Source organism: Diadema antillarum, unplaced genomic scaffold (genome assembly GCF_040938485.1).
Source record: "Diadema antillarum isolate AM-2024a unplaced genomic scaffold, OU_Dant_1.0 seq00001186_RagTag, whole genome shotgun sequence".
NCBI classification, from domain to species: domain Eukaryota; kingdom Metazoa; phylum Echinodermata; class Echinoidea; order Diadematoida; family Diadematidae; genus Diadema; species Diadema antillarum.
The window spans coordinates 89618-107034 of NW_027271985.1; positions in this window are offsets into that span (position 1 = coordinate 89618).

Consider the following 17417-nt stretch of genomic DNA (forward strand, 5'->3'; position numbering starts at 1 on the left):
GTTTTATACTCTTGGATTTAGAATGAATTTCTACGGGGTTATGCTAAAGAAACGAAAAGAAAAAAAAACACTTACCCTTGCATCTGCAGCACGCACAGTTTGAGTTAGGCATGGTGAAGAATTTGGACGTTTACTTCAGTGGTCGGTCGGTAGGCTTCTTGAGAGCTTCTTCCTCTTCGTAGTTTTCTGCGTCGTCTTCGTAGATTTGTCGTCTGCGTATCAGTATGGCTGCCGTTTGCCTAACTCGGAGTCGTAGGTGAATAGTAAACATGGTGGATATGTGATGAATTTATAAGGATTTCTGGCTCATTTATTGCACTCGGTACACTGCCTGTAAAGCCATCACAAAGTCACTTCAATTTGGCTCGTGTGCAAAACAAATGATGGGAAAAAATAATTTAGTGACGACGGCACGACTCTTGTCAAATTTGCATGGCACGATAAATAGACCTAGACCTTCATGCAGTCTAGAAGAAGCTAGCCGATGAGATGTGCCGCTTTTGCCTCGTACATCGTGCAGGCAGCAATGGTCTGCGTAATGTGTTTTCGTGGATTATTGATAATATTATTAGGACCTAGCTATATTATATACACAGACTGTTTAACACGTGACAGACTTGTCTCTCTGAAAGGTTTTATGACATACAAATGCATGTTGATTTGTGTTGATTCATGATACCCTCAACATCATTTTTGTGGTGAAACGAATATCTGGGGAAAATCCACATATTCTTGAATAATTTTTCTTTTTTCTCATCAGATTATTTGGATACGCCCCCTAAAAAGACCTTCCAAATCAAGATTCTGGTTGTGACTTTAAAGCCTCGGTTAAAGCCTCGTGCCCTCGGTTACACCGGAACCGAATCAGCTGCGAATCATCCCGAATACACGTATTCCAGTGGATTCTGGAGCATTCTGTTCTCCTTCCACGAATGGGCAAAAATTCGGGAGGGATGCCGGAACATTCCTGGAGGAATTCGGCTCGTTTTGAAATGTTCAAAACCAGCCGAATATACCTTCCAAAATACTCCCGAATTTCATTCGGGCCACATTCGGGACGTATTCGAATGGAATCTGGTTGGATTTGGGGAGCCTTCGGGGCATTCTATTCAGATTCGGGCCTATTCGTAGGGATCAGTAGGGGAGTAACGACCCGAATCATCTAGCCAAATAGACCCAAATATCACGAATAGAGCCGCATCTGCCCAGAGTGCCATGAATACCTCCCTGAATCCATCCGAATCATTACCCAAATACAGAGCAGAATACAGGCGAGTGAGCCGAATAGGCCAGAATACGACCAAATAGCAGTCGAAAAGGTCGAATGAGCGACAAGAATTACCGGAATAGCCTAATCCGGATGATTCCGGGGAATGTTCGATTTCGTATTCGGCACATTTGGCCATATTCGTCCCGATTCGGATAAACATATTCGGGTTCGGCTCTATTTGGCTGTAATCGAGCCTTCGGGCCACATTCGGCACAATTCTAGCCACATTTTGCTCGATTCTGGTCACTGTTCTAGTCACACGGATGCCCAAAATTGATTCGGTTCGATTCTTGGCGATTCTGCTCTGATTCGAGACCTATTCGGAACCTATTCGTCTCTGATTCGGGGAGCTGCCCGAATCAGAGGCGAATAGGTTCGGAATCCACCGAATCCATCCGATTCAGGCCATACTCCTGCTGAATTGGTCCAAATTTATTCGGGACTCGGAATTCGGTTCTGACGTAACCCTGGCTTTAGCCTCGGTTATCTGTCAAGCATTGCTAAAGTACATGGTGAACAAAAGACTTTGGAATGCACGCTCTCCGAGACAGAGCATATAAACTTTCATGTTTCCTCGCCATGTCCTTTGTTAGTCGCATTAATAACACAGAAACAATCTTAATCAGCCCTTGATTTCAAGGAGCCCGCGAACGATTTGCGAGGGAGCCGAGTGGCAAAATCCAACATTCGGAGAAGCTATTCTCCGAATAGTTCCGACGGTGAAGCCGAAAAACATTCTTACACGGTTTGTGCGAAGATCTCACGACGTGACAGCCAGCTGTACACGAAAAACACGCGACGGAAATGCGAACAACGCAAAATCATAGAAAAAAAATGTTTCTTAGGAGAGTTGATAGCTGTTGAAGTTTTTGTCTTCCTGTTTTTCTCCTTGTGTGTGTGTGTGTGTGTGTGTGTGTGTGTGTGTGTGTGTGTGTTTAGGAGTACTTTAGAGTCATTTTAAGTGTATTCTGTGATTTCTTTATATCAAACATTTCGTTCTCTCTGCTGTTTTTTTTTTTCTGTTACTATGAAGTTGTTTGACGTGTGTCATCACGCAACCCGCTTAAATTGGAAGGCTATTAACTGATCAGTGGGAATCAGTGGGAATGCTGGGGGATGATTGTTCCAATCCTTGTGGGATCCATTTAAGAGTACATCATATCTATTGTTTTGTGAAAATCATTTGCTTCAGATTGGTTTCATATTCAAGTAATGTGCAGTTCAATGTTTCCAGGTAAGCATGACTGTACAGTGTCGGGCTGTTAACGATCGCCCCGACACCGTACAATCATGCAATGTTTCCAGGTTAGCATGCCTGTACAGTGCAGGGGCGTCACCAGCTTTTTTTCAAGGGGGTGCGTTTTGACATTTAATGTAACGAGTTTTTTGGACAGACATTTGGAATTTAGGAAGCTCTCAATCCCCAGACTTTTAGTATTTTTTAAGGGAAATCAAGCGGGGAAAGGGCACCGGCATAGGTAGGATTTCATCTTTTTTTGGGGGGGGGGAGGGGAGGTGGTGGGAGTTGGTGTCCCCCCTCCCACGGTGAGAACTTTTTGCATTTTGATGTTGTAAATGGTGCAATTTGGTGCATGTTTTTGCTTGTTTAATCGACTTGAAACAGTCCCACTTGTTTAAGGTAGCAGTATACTTTGATGTAATTATTGAACAATTTGCCTATAAAATAGTATCATTCAAATAAACTTCCTGTTTTTTATATTTACACTTAATATCATGAACGCGACCAAGCAAGAGCGAGCGGAGTGAGCGAGGGGGAGGGCGTGTCCCCCTCCCACGGTGAGAACTTTTTGCATTTTGATGTTGTAAATGGTGCAATTTTGTGCATGTTTTTGCTTGCTTTATCGACTTGAAACAGTCCCACTCGTTTAAGGTAGCAGTTTATTTTGATGTCGATTATCATTGAACAATTTGTCTGTAAAATAGTATCAGCCAAATAAACTTCCTGCTGTAATATCTTACCTGAATATCATGAACGCGACCAAGCAAGAGCGAGCGGAGTGAGGGAGGGGGAGGGTGTGGGAGGTGGGAGGGGGTGTCCCCCTCCCACAGTGAGAACTTTTTGCATTTTTGATGTTATAAATGGTGCAATTTGATACATGTTTTTGCTTGTTTTATCGACTTGAAACAGTCCCACTTGTTTAAGGTAGCAGTATATTTTGATGTAGATTATTATTGAACAATTTGTCTATAAAACAGTATCATCCAAATAAACTTCCTGTTTCAATATTTACACTGAATATCATGAACGCGACCAAGCAGGAGCGAGCGGAGTGAGCGAGGGGAAGGGTGTGGGAGGGGGTGTCCCCCTCCCATGGTGAGATCCTTTTGCATTTTGATGTTTAAATGGTGGAATTTGATGCAGGTTTTTGCGTGTTTTATCGACTTGAAACAGTCCCACTTGTTTAGGGTAGTAGTACATTTTGATGTAAATTGTTATTGAACAATGTGCCCATATGATATCATTTAGATAAGCTTCTTGTATTAATTCTTATAATACACTGATGTCATGAACGCGACCGAACCCGAGAAAGCGGAGCGAGCGAGGGGGGAGGGTGTGGGAGGGGGACAACCCCCTCCCACGGTGAGAACTTTTTGCATTTTGATGTTGTAAATGGCGCAGTTTGATGCATGTATTTGCTTGTTTTATCGACTTGAAACAGTCCCACTTGTTTAAGGTAGCAGTATATTTTGATGTAGATTATTATTGAACAATTTGTCTATAAAATAGTATCATCCAAATAAACTTCCTGTTTTTATATTTACACTAAATGTCATGAACGTGACCAAGCAAGAGCGAGCGGAGTGAGCGAGGGGGAGGGGGTGTTCCCCTCCCATGGTAAGAACTTTTTGCATTTTGATGTTGTAAATGGTGCAATTTGGTGCATGTTTTTGCTTGTTTAATCGACTTGAAACAGTCCCACTTGTTTAAGGTAGCAGTATACTTTGATGTAATTATTGAACAATTTGCCTATAAAATAGTATCATTCAAATAAACTTCCTGTTTTTTATATTTACACTTAATATCATGAACGCGACCAAGCAAGAGCGAGCGGAGTGAGCGAGGGGGAGGGCGTGTCCCCCTCCCACGGTGAGAACTTTTTGCATTTTGATGTTGTAAATGGTGCAATTTTGTGCATGTTTTTGCTTGCTTTATCGACTTGAAACAGTCCCACTCGTTTAAGGTAGCAGTTTATTTTGATGTCGATTATCATTGAACAATTTGTCTGTAAAATAGTATCAGCCAAATAAACTTCCTGCTGTAATATCTTACCTGAATATCATGAACGCGACCAAGCAAGAGCGAGCGGAGTGAGGGAGGGGGAGGGTGTGGGAGGTGGGAGGGGGTGTCCCCCTCCCACAGTGAGAACTTTTTGCATTTTTGATTTATAAATGGTGCAATTTGATACATGTTTTTGCTTGTTTTATCGACTTGAAACAGTCCCACTTGTTTAAGGTAGCAGTATATTTTGATGTAGAATATTATTGAACAATTTGTCTATAAAATAGTATCATCCAAATAAACTTCCTGTTTTAATATTTACACTGAATATCATGAACGCGACCAAGCAGGAGCGAGCGGAGTGAGCGAGGGGAAGGGTGTGGGAGGGGGTGTCCCCCTCCCATGGTGAGAACTTTTTGCATTTTGATGTTTAAATGGTGGAATTTGATGCAGGTTTTTGCGTGTTTTATCGACTTGAAACAGTCCCACTTGTTTAGGGTAGTAGTACATTTTGATGTAAATTGTTATTGAACAATGTGCCCATATGATATCATTTAGATAAGCTTCTTGTATTAATTCTTATAATACACTGATGTCATGAACGCGACCGAACCCGAGCAAGCGGAGCGAGCGAGGGGGGAGGGTGTGGGAGGGGGTTGTCCCCCTTCTCACGGTGAGAACTTTTTGCATTCTGATGTTGTAAATGGCGCAGTTTGATGCATGTATTTGCTTGTTTTATCGACTTGAAACAGTCCCACTTGTTTAAGGTAGCAGTATATTTTGATGTAGATTATTATTGAACAATTTGTCTATAAAATAGTATCATCCAAATAAACTTCCTGTTTTCATATTTACACTAAATGTCATGACCGTGACCAAGCAAGAGCGAGCGGAGTGAGCGAGGGGGAGGGGGTGTCCCCCTCCCATGGTAAGAACTTTTTGCATTTTGATGTTGTAAATGGTGCAATTTGATGCATGTTTTTGCTTGTTTAAGGTAGCAGTACATTATTGATGTAAATTATTATTGAACAATTTGCCTGGAATGGAATAATTTAAATAAACTTCTTGTATTAATTCTTACAAGGAATATTATGTACGCTGTCTGTTAAGCAATCAAACAGAAAAAGCATGCACACGAGGTGTACATATAAAGGGGCATTTCTCCTCTCACACGAAGGTGATTTTGTATTTTCAGACCTGAAATTCAGCGATCTTGTGCAAACTTTTGGTGCATTACTTGAATTATTCCAGCCCCATCCCAAAAATGATAATTCAAACAAACAGGTTTGTTTTTCATTTTCAATGAGGTGTTAATGGCTCGTGTGCATCATCTCTGTGTATGTACAAAGTATAGTGAGGTAGAGTTTAGGGGGAGGATGTGGGAGGGGGATACCCCCTCCCGCTCGACAGAGCTTTTGAGTTTTTAGAATTGAAATAAAGCGATCCGAGGCACATTTTTTGTGGAAAATTCGGAAATTGTCATTCCCCATATTATAGTGTACTAAGTCTATAGAAGGGACAAGGCAATGGGAGGGTGGCAAGATACCTCTCCCATATTCGATTATATATTTGTTTTCGCCTTCCAAATCACCGGTCAAAATCTTAGGTGGGGGGGGGGGGGGCGACTGCCCCATCGCCCCCCCCCCCCCCCTAGCTATGCCAGTGGGCATGGTGGGAAAGGGTTAATTGAAAGGAGATAATATCCCTTCCCTCACGACGGAACTTTTGAATTTTTATAAAGTTGAGTGACAGATCTGGTGCACACTTTCCATGAAACATTATTGTAAATCTGTCAATCTATAGGTGTATTAAGTCCATGGACCGAACGGGGGAGGGTGTGGGCAGGGGTAGCCCCCTCCCATACGAGAGAGACTTTGCTTTTTTAGAATTGAAATTCAGCAACCTGCCACCTGGCATGCCTGGTGCACACTTTGGATGAAATAATTGGACAGATTTCTAACAAAAAAGCAAGAAAATCTTTTCATCTCGGGAATTATAATTATGTGGGGTGGGACAAATGGTGCGCTTGCCCCTCCAATATTATAGGGGCAATTTTTTTTTTCTGTCAAAAAGGAAGAAAAATCTTCTCATCTTGGGAATTATTAATTACTGGGGAGGGGCAAAATCATAATATGCTTACCCCTCCAATGTTTTTATGGGGGCAACTTTTTTTTTCTGTCAAAAAAAGCAAGAAAATCTTCTCGTTTCTGGGATCATGGGAGGAGGTGGGCAAAATGATATACTTGCCCCTCCATTTTTTTTTTAATGAGGCTAAGGCTCGCACTTGGGCTCGCATTATCAATATGGATTGGTCAGAAGTAACGTGCTGTACATAGACCCTACATACTTGTAAGTAGCACACGTAAATGCAAACGTGTACGTGCTCCGTACCGTACGGATGTACGGTCGATAAATAGTAAACACTGTAGAATACTAAAGATATGTATAAAATCCGTGCTGCCAGAACCCAGGATGCGAATTGTTTTTGCCCACGAATTTTTGTCCCTGGTGCAAATGAAAAAATAAAACAATAAAAAACAAGAATGATTATGTAGCGTCCGGCCTTGAAGCCGCTCGCAGACTGAAGTGGTGATTTTTTTTAAATATTTTTTTTACGGGTCTGAAGGGGGGTGCGTTCGCACCCAACGCACCCCATCCCCACCCCCCCCCCCCCCCCCCCCCCCTGGTGACGCCCATGCAGTGTCGGGTGATCGTCAACGGGCCGTTCATGATCGCCCCGTCATTGACATCAACACCAACAATATCAAATCAACACCATGTGGTGACATTGTTGAATTAACACCAGCCCAGTGTCAAAGAAAAAAATGTCACCAGCTACAGTGTCGATTTAACACACGAAGTGCCATGTGAACATCTTTCAACACCATCACAACATACTTTCTACACCAGTCCTGTGGTCCTCTATTGGCACTTGATCGGAGTTAGATTTAACACCCATGGTGTTAAATCTAACAACGATGTTTTTTGTTGTTGCTTTTTGCAGTGGATATGCGTTTAATTGATTACGACAATCATAGAGTGACATCGATCATTTTGTTTATTACACACATTTGTATTTCTTCTGTACCTCATTACGAAATATTGGGCGTTCTGAATACCAAACTACTAGTACTCAGAGTCTTCCATCCACAACAAAGAAGCGCACGGCTCAAGGGTTGGGAAAATCATTACGTAAGACACCCAGTCTCAGTGCCAAGGTTTGCATCCACGTAAACACTGCGCTCAGCACCCTGCATTGTTCATTTATTAACTCTTAATAAGTAGCTTGCTTTGAGATAATTCTTTTGCAGTCGGCACTGTTAGTAAACTTGTGATGTTGAAGCTGGGATCATGCAAACATTACGTGAACTATGAAATGCGTTCAGTTTGAAACGTGGAGATGCGATCGATTGCCCGTCCTAATATACACGAAAATGATCTATTGCCACGAAATATTTTCTCTATACATTTTCACGTAAGTGACTGGTTTGGTTGCCTCGCCCAATTCGGTGAACGCAACTGCTTGTATCATATCACATATTGAAGAGTGAAAGAGAGTTTCTTTTTTTTTTTTCTTTTCCTCTGTTCTTTTTCATCAGCTTTCAATTTTTAGCATCATCCGTATACATGCATGCCCTTTAATGTTTTGTTTTGCATTATTGTTTCTTGTTTATCTTCAGATACTTTGTAAAATTGTATTGAATTTCATTTCTTTATGTATCTAATCAGGCCCCAAATATTAAGCTCGAGTTATTACGGGATCCTCCTGCATGGTAGTTTGAGTTCTCCTTGAATTGTATGTCTTTATGTAATCTCTCTCTATGATTTCTTTATCTCGCAATCTCAGAAATCATAAATAAAATGTAATATTAACACCGAAGAGAGAATAAGACGTAATTCCTATTTATTAATTTTTTTCATTTATCTTTTAATTAATTGATTTATTCATTCATTCATACATTCATTCATTCATTCATTTTCGTTTCTTTCGTTTCATTAGGGAAGCTCTGACAGTGGATACACTCAGTGATATTTTCAGAGGTCCTCTATACATCACAAAATATACATATTGTAGAAACAAAAAATATGTACATTTGTCAGCTACGATACACTTACAACATGGCCACATTGTTGAGAATCGCGGGATTTCACTGTATGATTGCTAGCTGTGGTAAACTAAATTCAAACTCATGGTGGTTTAAATAAAAAAAACCATAAAACAAAAAACGTACATGATTATGTGAAGTTTAAAGAGTGCAGCCATTTGGTATACAGTACCAAAGAGAGAATAATAACATCCACAATCGATACTACAGTAACTTGTTAATAACTCGAATGACCTTGTGATAGGAACTTGGTGCAAACATTACGTTTAGACCGCGAAATGTGTAGCGTTTGAAACGGGGCGCTGAATTCGTTTGGAGACCCAAACCGTGAAATAAGAGAACATTTTCAAGGGCAAGACGTCTCCTCCGTACAGCAGAATAAAGAAGGTAAAAAGGCAGCCACTTGGATAGAACTCCAATTCTTTTTCACGTGTACGGTAAATTTAGCTTGACAGAAATTTCATAAGATTTGAACGTAGAATAGGGCACATCACATGTATTGAAATTTAAATATCACCTATAGACTGTGTTACAATGTTTTCATCAAATGGTATTCTGGCGTCAGTGCATGGTGTGGGACAAGCAACAATTTCATCATCTTACTATATCTCCTCAAAATACGCACACAAAACTTATATAGAACACGATTTCTATCGATAGTTTAGCAACTAATGCATTCTAACCTTGTTCAAATTTTGTTGAAGGTATGCAGTATGATTTGATGATAATCGGCAGGGTATTCAGGGGCGGATCCAGGAATTCTGTAAAGGGGGGGGGGGGGCGTGACTAATATTTCTGGTACCACTTCCGGGTTTCATTCCATTGTTTCTCTTTTTATTTCTTTTGTTTTTTACGAAAAATGAAGGGGGGCGTGCGCCGGTTGCGCCCCCCTCTGGATCCGCCACTGGTGTTGTATTGCTATAATATGTGTCTGCTTTGTCTCGTTTACACTTTTAACGTGCAGTCAACTTCACAAGAATTTCCAAAGCTGTATCCAAAGCTTTAATTCCGGTGTTAAATCAATATGAAACACCGAGTTCGTGTTAAATTTCCAGTGATCAATGGTGTTAGATTAGGCTCCTGGTGTCACTTCAAAATACAAAATTGTGTTTTGAATTGTTATAATTATTGTTCTCTTGTTTTGATTTTAAACTTCAACAAAACGACCAAGAACTTTCTGATAAAGCACTTGATTTTTGGAAAAAAAGAAGAAGGTGTGAACACATTTACACCACAGTAATACCGATTACTGTGGTCCCCTATTGACACTGGGCGGGTGTATACCATTGGCATCAACACCAACTTAAATCAACACCATGCGGTGTCATTGTTAAATTAACACCAGCGCAGTGTCAAAAAGAAAAAATATCACCAGCTGCAGTGTCAACGAAGTGCAAGGTACACACTTTTAAACACCATCACAACATATACTTTCTACACCTATATATGGGTGTGGTCCTGCATTGACACTTGGACGGAGTTAGATTTAACACGGTCCCATGTTGTTAGATCGAACACCGAAGGCTTTGTTTTTGTTTTTGTTTTGTTTTGTCAACTTAACACACGAAGTGCCAGGTGAATAATCATAGAGTGACACCAATCATTTGGTTTATTACACACATTTGTATTTTTTACGAAATATTCGGTGGTCTGAATAGCAAACTCCTTAGAACCTTCCATCGTAACAAAGAAGCGCACAGCTCAAGATTGGGAAAACCATTACATAAGACACCCAGTCTCAGTGCCAAGGTTTGCATCCACGTAAACACTGCGCTCAGCACCCTGCATTGTTCATTTAATAATAAGTAGCTTGCTGTGAGATATTTATTTTTTGCAGTCGGCACTGTTAGTAAACTAGTGATGTTGAGCCTAGGGTTCAAACATTACGTAAACTATGAAATGTATTCAGTTTGAAACGTGGAGCTGAGATAGTTTGCCCGCCCTATATAGCAATAGTAGTACGCATGAGAATAATGCATTGCCACGGAATATTCCTCTATACATTTTCATGTAAGTAACTGGCTCGGTTGCCAATTGCCAATTGGGTGAACGCACCTGCTTGAATCATATTACAGATTGGAGAGTTAAAGAGAGCTTTTTTTTTCTATTTCTTTTCTCCTGCAGGCCTATACTTTTTCACCAGCTTTAATTTTTTAAGCATCATCCGTATACATGCATACCCTTTAATGTTTTGTTTTGTGAAATAGTTTCTTCTATAGCTTCTGATAGTTTATCAAATTGTACATAATTAAATTGATTTCTTTATATATCTAATCACGCCCCAAATATTAAGTTCGGCTTATCAAACGGGATCCTCCTGCATGGTAGTTTGATTTCTCCTTGTATTGTATGTTTATATGTAACTCTCACTGTGATTTCTTTATCTCTCAATCTCTCATGTAGAAAGTAGCTAGAAATGATGAATCAATGTTTACGCCATGCAGAAACTATAAATAACATGTAATATATAGCACCGAAGAGAGAATAAGACGTAATTCATATTTAACTATTTATTTCTTAATTGATTAATTCACTAATTCATTATTTCATTTTTGTTTGTTTCGTTTCATTAGAGAAGCTCTGACAGTGGATGCAATCAGTGTTATTTTCAGAGGCCCTCTATACATCACAAAATACACATATTGTAGACACATACAAAATATACATTTGTCAGCTACAATACACTTACAACATGGCCACATTGTTGAGAATCGCGGGAATAAAAGGGGCATAGCATCTTCATTTATGACATTGCATATCACTGTATGGTTGCTAGCTGTGGTAAACTAAATTCAAACTCATGGTGGTTTAAATAAAAAACATAAAACAAAAAAACTTACATGACTATGGGAAGTTTGAAGAGTGCAGCCATTTGGTATACGGTACCAAAGAGAGAATAATAATATCCACAATCGATACTACACTAACTTGTTGTTACCTCGAATGAACTTGTGATCGGAACTTGGTGCAAATATTACATTTAGACCACTAAATGTGAAGCGTTTGAAACGGGGCGCTGAATTCGTTTGGAGACCCAAACCGTGAAATAAGAGGACATTTTCATGGGCAAGACCTCTCCTCCGTACAGCAGAATAAAGAAGGTAAAAAGGCAGCCACTTGGATAGAGCTCCAACTCTTTTTCAAGTGTACGGTAAATTTAGCTGGACAGAAAGTTCATAAGATTTGAAGGTAGAATAGGGCACATCACATGTATTGAAATTGATATCACCTATATAGACTGTGTTACAATGTTTTCATCAAATGGTATTTTAGCGTCAGTGCATGGTGTGGGACAAGCAACAATTTCATCATTTTACTATATCTCCTCAAAATACGTACACAAAACTTTATAGAATAACGATTTCTATCGATAGTTTAGCAACCAATGCATTCTAACCTTGTTCAAATTTTGTTAAAGGTATGCAGTATGATTTGATAATAGTCTGTAATGTATTGTATCTGCTATGACGTGTGTCTGCTTTGTCTCATTTACACTTTTAACATGCAGTCAACTTCACAACGATTTGCAAAGCTGTATCTTACTGCAAATATGGCAATGAAAATTTCGAGCGGTTTTGAGACTGTAGTCATTGATTATGATTATTTTGATTTTTCCCTCCTTTTGGTGGATTAAAACGGAAATAGTCATCTGCTTACAACACTAAAGAAAAAGCGTCGGATAGGCACGCTCGTAGAGCTCGGAGTCCATAAAACGTGTGAAGTAATGGCGTGTGCAGTATAATTTTTGCACACGGCCAATTCTGGTAATTACTGTGCATTTTGAAAAATGTGCGATTTTTTTTGTCGATCTGTGACGTGTGCAGACGTGTAGCTATGTGTGGTGTGCTAAAAAAAAAGTAAGCAAACACACAGAAACTCTTTAGCACGTGATGGTAAAACGTTTATCTCCGATAGTATCAGTCACTAAAAATACAACAAAACAATAATCATCATTCGACAGAACTGCATACATAAAAAGCTGCCTTAAACTGGGAGGGGAAAACTTCGCTCTAAATATCTCTGAGCCACTTGGAATAGAGGATCCAGATTCATCTGATCTGTGAATTCGTGTCAATTTCTTGTAGTTGACAATCTAAGGTTCATTTTACCTTGCCTTCATGCGTATCCGCGTGTTGCAGCCGCATGTTTTATGTATGCTGCAGACCTCGTCAGACTGACGTTGACTTGCCGTAGATGGGGCAATTGGCAGTATTGAGATCCGTCGAGAAAATATTGCCTATCATGGACTATATAAATTTATGATAGATATGGTATAGGCCTCACACCTGCAAGTGTATGGAATATCACTGGCTTCATCACGAAATCGCACTACAGATATCAAAATATGTGGAAAAAATTATTAAAAAAGCAAATGCAGTTTGGCAAAAATAAAAGGCTGAATAGCTTTAGATATTGAGTATGAATTCTTCTACAAACTGCATTTGGGTTGGAAGATGAAAGAATCTCTCATGGAATTTGAAGGAACTATATTCGATTATGAACATGTACAGAAAATATGTTATTCTTTAGTATCAAAAAGAACTCGTAGTCTGGCTTTGCGAACCCTTCGACAGAGTTTGAGCTAGAGAATCACATTTGGAATTTGACGGATGAAAGGGCAAGGCTCACTTTTTCAGGTTGCCGAAGATGAAACACCTCATTTCTACCAGCTATTTCACAGATTTCTTTTTTTGGAATTTTGAATTTCAACACACTTCTCTATGGGGAAATTTTTCCCCGAGTGAGCTCTATAGAGTAGGGCCTATACATGTACACACAAGTCAGTGGAAAGCATTCATCCAATATACAAGCTCTGCTTGTTCATGTTGATCTATGCTGTCAACTCCCCCCCCCCCCTCTCTCTCTCTCTTTCTCTAACTCTGCTTAACTACACTTTGTTTTCTTTAATGTTCTTGTGGTACGAGACCTTAGTAGTTGAATTCATGAACAATAAAGTACATCGTAGTTATTATCACACAAGTTTGAATGATTGTGGCATTCTAGTGTATTTCTTTGTTTTGGCTACCACTGAAACATAAGCCAAATTACATTAAGTTAATCTGTTTGATAAATCAAAGTCTTATACAATACTTTGTAGACAATAAGGTGACGATTATTATCCCTTAGGCAAGAATAACTGCATGTAGTTTATATCATACTCATCTTATACAGAACTGTATCAGCACTGCATTTTATTTTTGGAAAAACCCCAGTGTGCATCATTTTTAAAAGTGTCCCTTTAAGCAGCTTTACAACCCTTTAATGTGCAATTTCTTATTATGATGTAGGTTAAAATATCATGACAAACACATCGACGATTTTTTTTTCAAAATCATTTAAGGAATGCAACCTTTACTAAAGGGCTCACACCTATAAATATATACAGCTCACAAGTCATACAGCCCATGGGTTATACAGCTCACGAGTCATACAGCCCATTAGTTCAACACTTAAGCTAACATGGCCCACGAGACCGACACATTAAGCCCCGTGTTGTATCTATCGAACCCGTGGGCTGTTTTTACCCAGTGTCGAACTCATGGGCTGTATGACTCGTGAGTTATATGACCCATGGACCTGTCAAACTCGTGAGCTGTATGACTCGTGGGTGTCGGTCTAGTGGGATGGCCCCTCTACGGAAAGGCAACGCCAGTCTGAAGAAGCTTATAGGGCTCACACCGGTAAATGCAATAGAATGTCCCAGACCCCTTCACAAATTCGTACCAAAGATACGAAAATAAATGAAGAAAAAATTATTAACAATTCAATAATGCCGTTTGGCAAAAGAAAAAAAAATGAATAGCTGGATGTATTGAGTATGAATTCCTCTAGAAACTTCATTGGTTGGAAAATGAAAGCTTTTCTCATGAAATTTGAAGGGACTATAATATTTCATTGGGTGCCTGTACAGAAAACAGGTGACTTTTTGAGGGAAAAGATCTCGTAGTCTGGCTTTGCGGACCTTGGACAGAGTTTGGGCCGATGAACCTGCCTTGGAAATTTGATGGATGAAAGGGTGTATCTGACTTATCCAGGTTAGTGAACATGAAACATCTCATTTCTCCCAGCAATTTCAAAGATTGTTTTTCTTTTTCTTTTTTTATTTTAACCGACGTCTATGGGGGATCATATTTACCCGTTAAAGCCATATAGAAGGCAGCTAGTCAGCGAAGTAAAGCTCCCATGAAACCTGAACATTCGCTTCTAATCTCTCTGAACCATATATGGGAATCATGTGAAATGATTTCATAGAGAAATATTTCATAAATATAGAGAAATCAACATCTTGGATCTAATGTGCAGTTATGAGCATCTGCACTCCCTCCCCCCCCCCCATGAAAAGTTGGAACATAAAGCTGTCAAACTGGGATGTCAAAGTAAGAGAGCAGTGCCCCCCCCCCCCCCCATCTCCCGCACCCCAACCCGACGTAGTCTAGCTTTTGGACTCTGTTTACATTATGGTTAACTAGTACAAACTCGGAGCAGTGTACGCGACAAGCCGTATGAGGGCGTGACATCCGAGGATTGCGATAGGGCCAAGGCACTGACATCTCAGTGGACCACTGTCGTCCACTGGCGTCGTGGTATAGTCTCGTGATCATTGCCATCTGAAATATTGCGCCCTTGTCGCATTTTGGTAAAAATATCGCACGATGGAAAAAAGGAGTGACAGAAGAATAACAGCATGGGGATCGGTGGATATCCCCCTTCCCTTCCATGGTAAGGAGCTTTAGCATTTTAATTAAGATTGTAAAATGTGCGATGCGATGCATGCTAAATCTAATATTTTGGATTATTCTGATGAAAATAGATCATGCCTTAAACTGTGACTTTTTAGGTGGTAGGGAAACCAGTTTTTGTTAGTGTATGTATGTGGGTGTGTGTGTGTGTGAGTGTGTGTGTCACAGTTTATCTCGTGTGTTTTCTCGCAAATAGCCTCGATTTTTTTTTTTCTTTTGAGAAGCAATATTATCTGTTATGTCCCCGTTTTGCGGGCTTTTTGCGAGAATATGTGTTTCAAAAAACGAAAAGCAGATTTTGTTTCCTTGGTTAAAAGAGTAACAATATAAGTTTGGCATTAGTTTGCACAGTGTTTGTGTTATTGCATATAGTGTAAGATTGACGTTATGCTGTACATTGTTTGTGTATAATGCAGTTTGGCTTTGTTTAATGTTTTGTTCTTCTTTTTGTAAACGTTTCTGGTTCTGTGATATGAAATTGAAAGAAATTCGAATAAAGAATCATTACAAAAAAAAAACTGTTTTCTTAATGTGTGAAGTGAAAAGAAGCTTTTTATCTGTGTGAGCGTGATACAGTCCCATGAGGTGAGTGTCGAGCATCTTAGGTGTGATGGAAGACTTGGTAGGTCTGGGAACACAGTACAATGTATATCATTGCATATACACGATTACAATCATCAAAGGGTGCGTTTATCAACTCCTTTTCTCGGCAGAAACAGGTTATCCAAACAGCTTTCAAGGAATTTTTACGAGTTGATAAACGCAACGCTGTTTTGATAGCCCTTTAGGAAAGCCTTTTACGAAAGGGTGCGTTTATCAACTCTCCTTTCTCGGCAGAAACAGGTTATCCAAACAGCTTTCAAGGGATTTTCACGAGTTGATAAACGCAAAGCTGTTTTGAAAGCCCTTTAGGAAAGCTTTTTCGAAAGCCCGAAATTTGTGACGATCCAAACAGGTTTCCTAAACAGGTTATCAGAAACCTGTTTGTAAACGCCTTTCGAAGTTGATAAACGCAAAGCTGTTTTGAAAGCCCTTTAGGTCGCCCTACTGCGGTCACGCAACCATGCGTTTCCAATTTGTGAAAAGACGCGCGCCACGTAAAGTGCACACGAGTACGTGTACACAGGTGTATACATACAGCTGTGTGTAATGCACGCATATGCCTGGAACGAGGAGGTGTTTCTTTCACCAACAAGGTTTGAGAAATAGAGTAACAACAGTCTCATTCCCTTTGATCCCATGTCTCATGCTGACACTCAGAAATATTTGAAGTATGTGCTAAACTGGAGCTGCCTCACAGATAGGAAGACAATTGATTCATGTGCCATTGTATCATGACTCGTCACTCTCAAAGGAAGATATGTCTTTATGATGGTAATAGCTTTTCGCCGTCCCTTCTTAGAAAACAAGCGGCACATTAATAGTACAGGCAGTCAGGGCTTTGGAAAGGGCTCTCGAAAGGGCTATGGAAAGGGCTATCCAAAGGGCTATCGAAAGTTGATAAACGCAGCCGACGAAAACAAGCGGCACATTAATAGTACAGGGAGTGGACAGGGCTTTCGAAAGGGCTATGGAAAGGGCTTTCGAAAGGGCTATGGAAAGGGCTATCGAAAGGGCTATCGAAAGGGCTTTCGAAAGTCGTTTAAACTGGGGAAAGTTGATAAACGCAGCCATAGAAAGACGAGTGCAGATAACAATCGCGCAGTAATTAAAAGGATCGCCTATGAATAGTTTGTCTCAACACAACTTTACATTTGCGAATGAGACGTCCACATTGGGGACGGGGAGGGGGGTGGACGAAAAACATTGCGCTTTGAAGTGACCAGAAAATAACAGTCTCGAGGACACACACACACACACACACACACACACACACACTCACGAGTATAAGCCGTCATATGCCAAAGACCCGGGTCTGAATAGATTCCCTGTGAAGACAAGTTTTTCAACTTGTTCATCGTTTTTTTCCCTTTCAAGCATGGGACGTACCATTTTGTAAGCATTTGTATACATTTTGTAAGCAGCTAAGATCTAATTCATGTCTAAGTTTAGCATGTTTA